Genomic DNA, 4,795 nt, shown 5'->3' on the forward strand with positions numbered 1-4,795 from the left:
ATATATAAATAAACAGTATTTACCTAGCTGATTATTTTAATTTAAACATTATTTAATCAGGCAAATCCAAGTGAGATCACTGATCTCTTTTACAAAGGCGGCCTGGGCCTGAAGACAACTTCTTATGTTTTTGTGCTTTGGGGCAAACCCGGAGGAAACCCACACAAACACCAACTTGATTAACTCGATCWTTTCACAGAACATGAGCTAAAGTTTGATGTACTGAAACCCAAGCATGTGCAACAATCACCAGCGATCACAGGTGAGATTCTGCAGAATGTTTGTTGAGGTTTTGATCATAACTGGCTCCACTTCTGTTATTTCTGCACCAAAGATGAGCTTAGTTTAAAGTCCAGCCTGGAAGCTAGCAGACAAAAACAAACACACACAGGTAATAGTTGTGAGGCATTAAATCATTACAAAGTGGAACATTTGTCTTCATATAGCCAGGAAACCTCTGACCACAATGGTCCCCAAGTAGATTTTTATTTCCCATGGCCAAACAACAGAAGTACTGTGGCCTGTTTTCCATGTTTGTGGGTAGATGGGGAGGTTCTCATCTGTATAAAGTAATACCATGACCAGATCATGGAGACGAGACCAAACAATATCCAGATCCAAAACAATGATGTGAAATATCCTCTCTGTGCAGTATTTATTTATAATCACGTAATTTATACTGCCTTGACTTCATACTTTTATTCAGCTAAAAAAATACTTCTTCAGTCTGTTGGTTTAAAAAGCTCTGACAAAACCAGGAATCCAGGGGCAATTATGAATCCTGATCTAAATCTTGATAATCACAGCAAATTTATTATAAAGACCGAATATTATCACCTACAAATTATTGCCAGAATTAGACGACAGACTTGGTTATTGCAGTGCTGTTTTCACTAGCCTGACCCTTGCCTTCCTATGCAGCTCTGCTCAATTCTAGTTTCCCTTCACTGCTCCGTCTGGGACTTCTCCCATTGAGATGGATTTCGCTGGCAGATTTTAGCCGGACCAATCAGAGAACAGAACATCAATTATCTGTGCAGTGTCTGCTTGTAGTTTATTTTATCTAGGCCAATCAGAGAACAGAAGGCGGAGTTTTGAATGACGTCAATGTTCTGCTCAGTGTCTGCTAGTTATTTTAGCATACGGCAGTGGAGGAAGTGAATGAAGCCAGTCAGTGTTGATAAGGCTTCCAAATTAAAATAAATTTGTCTGACAAAGCAGCAGCTCTCATTTACAGTCATCTCATTTGGCTCGGTACTTCTCTCTCAGTAGGGTTGTTTACAGCACACACAATTTCCGGTTAGCTTCTTAGCTTAGCCTCCTTCACACCGATATACGTCGCAGCCAACTGATCCGATCATTTTAAACTTCAGTAGAGGCCACGCCTCCTGCAAGAAATTGATTCTCTATGCATCAAGTCCAGACCCTTGTACGAAGCAAAGTGAAGGACAGGGTCTRGTTTAAATGGAAAGTTTTCACAGAACTATGTATCTAAAAAATCTAAYAGACAGCTTCGTCTTCTTTAAAATGCTGCTACAGTCCTTAGAAAACAAACAAAAAACATCAGCCTATCAGTCCAGTTCTGAGGTCCTTACATTAGCTATCGCTCAAAGAATAGTTTAAATTTCACTGTTTACAGAGCACCAATAGTCTGAGCCTTAACTTCATCTCTGATCTGCATCATTATATAAACCATTAAGATCTTTAAGATCATCTGAATCAAACCTGCTGACCATTCCATGACTCAGAACAAGGATCCTGCAGGTTCATACCCACCCTGAGCTTTTTAAAAACAAGTTAAAAAAACTTTTCATTTACTCAGTTTAACCTGTCTCAGTCTGATTATTTTAATGTAATGTATTAACTATGAGCGGTTTGCTCCTGGCCCGAATGTGCTCTGTAAATAAAGCTGCCTTGCTTTGCTGCCATTCAACTTGTTTACATTTCATGCCCGTACGGGTGTTTGCCTGTAAGGTACGGCCACAGGCAAATCCTGCTTCTACAACCAGGTTGTAGAAGCAGGATTTCACCAGAAAAGCATCAGCTGTGACACGACAAACCAGAACACACCTCCTCTAATAAAATGACGGAGGCGAAGAGGTTTCCCTCAGCTGCTGTCGAGGCTTGTTGATGCGTTTGTTGAGAGTAGAAAGTGGTGATAACAGTCTGACTCAGCCACTGAGAGCTAAATTTATAACAGCCCACGTCAGCATGGTGTGTAATGAGGGGGCTTCTGATGTCAGTGCTTTGATTTTAATGTTATGTAAGAAATTTAAGAAGTTTCATTTACTTCTACCTGATTCAGTCAGTGATGAAAGTCTTGGTATTGCTTGAATGAATGCAGATCACTCACTAACTTTAATACCACAGATTTAAATGTTTTCTCTTTTCAGTTTAAAAAATAACTGAGCTGAAGCTGAGAGTGTTGGGTTAAACAGTCAGCTGCACGACCTTATAGAAGTTTGGTGTTGGCAACATTATAATCAGTGATGACTTTCTGTAAGTTTTATTAAAATCTGTCCAKTGGTTTGAGAGATATTTTGCTAACATAAAATATGGCTCCTGCTGCTCATGATGCTTCCAGGTTGTAAATAAAGCTGCAGTGTAATGAAAATGTCTTATTTGAATCATTTATTCATTCAGATGGTTAAAAAAAACAACTTTTCTTTGAACAGTTTTGTCCCTGATATGGATGTGTGTTTCGTTTGTTCCRAGTAGTCGTGACTTTTTCCTTTCAGATGCTTAAAATAAACTTTAACGGTTGCATCATCTCTCTCAAAAATTTGCTCATAGGACAATAAATGGGCACAAACCAGTTATTTGGTTTAGGGCAGGGGTCTCCATGAGCTCATTTAAAGTAGCTCTTTAGTGCTTATGAAAAATTAGGAGTAGTAAAATTCAATTTGTCACTGAGCAAACAAACTTTCATTTATATCCAATCATCCATAGATGCCCCCCCCCTCCCCCCGGTTGTCAATCAAACAATCTAGGGCTCAGTATGGTCCACCGGCAGCTGACCAGACCTTGCGCGGTCAAATGGTTGCTCGCGTTCGTTTTCACACACACTTTTCTTTACTCCTTGAGACACACCGTGCCGACCTCCTGGGAGACCCCTCCCACTGCAGCATACAGCACTGCATGGGGTTTCTTCCTTCTGGAGTCTATGATGAGAGAAAAAAAAGTTTGAGACGCATCAACCGGCATTTGTGCACAATCTGTCCTGGTTAAACCCTAAGTTTGTGGTGTGGAATACACTGTGATATGAATGGATGAACACAAAAAGCACATTTATGCAAATTCAGTGTTGAAGACAATGTTTTTTTTTGTGTATGTTCAAGCAAAACAAGCTTATGCCAATGGTTTGAGTTTAAGTTTAAAACTGAATGTTGCAAAAAGTAGCTCTTGGACAGTTTCATTTCATGAACGTAGCTCTTAAGGAAAACCAGGTTGGAGACCCCTGGTTTAGGAAGACATGCACGTGAAGACTGAGAGGATTTAAGAAATAAACCAAGTCTATACTTTGCACCATTCTAATGTTTTATTCCATGCACACTAGGGTGGTACTCTACAGTATGCCAAAAATAAAAATGTGACTTTTTTAAGGTGCTTCCTGACAAAATTGTTCCTTTTGCAAAGAAAATCCTTCTTACCAAATTTTGTGTCGACACAACTTTTCTAACCGCTGCCGTATGTGGGGTGAAAATTAGAATGAGGTCATTTGTGCATGCCAACATGCTTGTTTAGATATGAAATACAAAGTGAAACAAAGCGGCAGCATAGTGGCTCAGTTGGTAGAGCAGATGCCTCTTAGCAAGAAGGTCGCTGGATCGATTCTCGGCCCAGGGASCCTTCTGGGTAGAGTTTGCATGTTCTCTCCTTGCGTGTGTGGGTTTTCTCCAGGTACTTTGGCTTCCTTCCAAAAACAAAATTGGTAACTCTAAATTGTCCCCATCTATGTGTCTCTATGGACTTATGACCAGTGATTGCTGTGGGCACCATGAACCTGAATGAAATAAACTAATGGATGGATGGGCTTACAAGACAAAAATAAAATAAATAGAACAAGAAAAACAGAACAAAGTGTGTCCAAGCTTTAGACTGGTGTATTGCCTCACAAAGGCATTAAAATACTATGTTTATTGAAACATGGTTTACTTCTCTATAATCCAACACAAGCTGTGCTCAGACCTCTGTGTTACGRCCTCAGGCCCTCTTCTCTTGGATCCAGTTTGTGTGTGCGCACCTGGTTTTTCTTACCTTTGAAGGACCTTTTCTGGTATGAGCACCCAACTTGTCAGGACCTTTGGGGACCAAAACTTGGTCCTGCATGGTGGAATGCCATATTTGGATCAGGGCTAGGTCTAAGGTGTGAAGTGGGGGGTTGTGGGGGGAGTAAGGGTTAGGTTTGTGTGTCTTTCAGGTTCACCAGGTGATTGGGAACTGCAGACAGCCTGTCAGAGCGTTTAAAGAACGAGAGGAGCTTCCCCCATTTCCTTTTTCCAGGTAATCCGTTGGTTTAGTCTAAAATAAAGCATTCTTCATTTATTTTTGCATTTCTGGTCAGTGAGCCAGGCTGTAACAAATTGGGGGCTCATCCAATTGGGAGTTTCTTCAGAACAAACATTTGTACTGGAAAGTGTTGGATTATGGAAAGGTAAAGGTAAACCATGTTTTATTACATGTTATAATATTTGAATGCCCTTTGTGATGTGATGCAGTGGTTCCCAACCCGGGAAGGTGGTGTTGGTGGTGTGTGTGTGTGTGTGTGTGTGTGTGTGTGTGTGTGTGTGTGTGT

The sequence above is a fragment of the Austrofundulus limnaeus genome, unplaced genomic scaffold (genome assembly GCF_001266775.1).
Source record: "Austrofundulus limnaeus strain Quisiro unplaced genomic scaffold, Austrofundulus_limnaeus-1.0 Scaffold953, whole genome shotgun sequence".
NCBI classification, from domain to species: domain Eukaryota; kingdom Metazoa; phylum Chordata; class Actinopteri; order Cyprinodontiformes; family Rivulidae; genus Austrofundulus; species Austrofundulus limnaeus.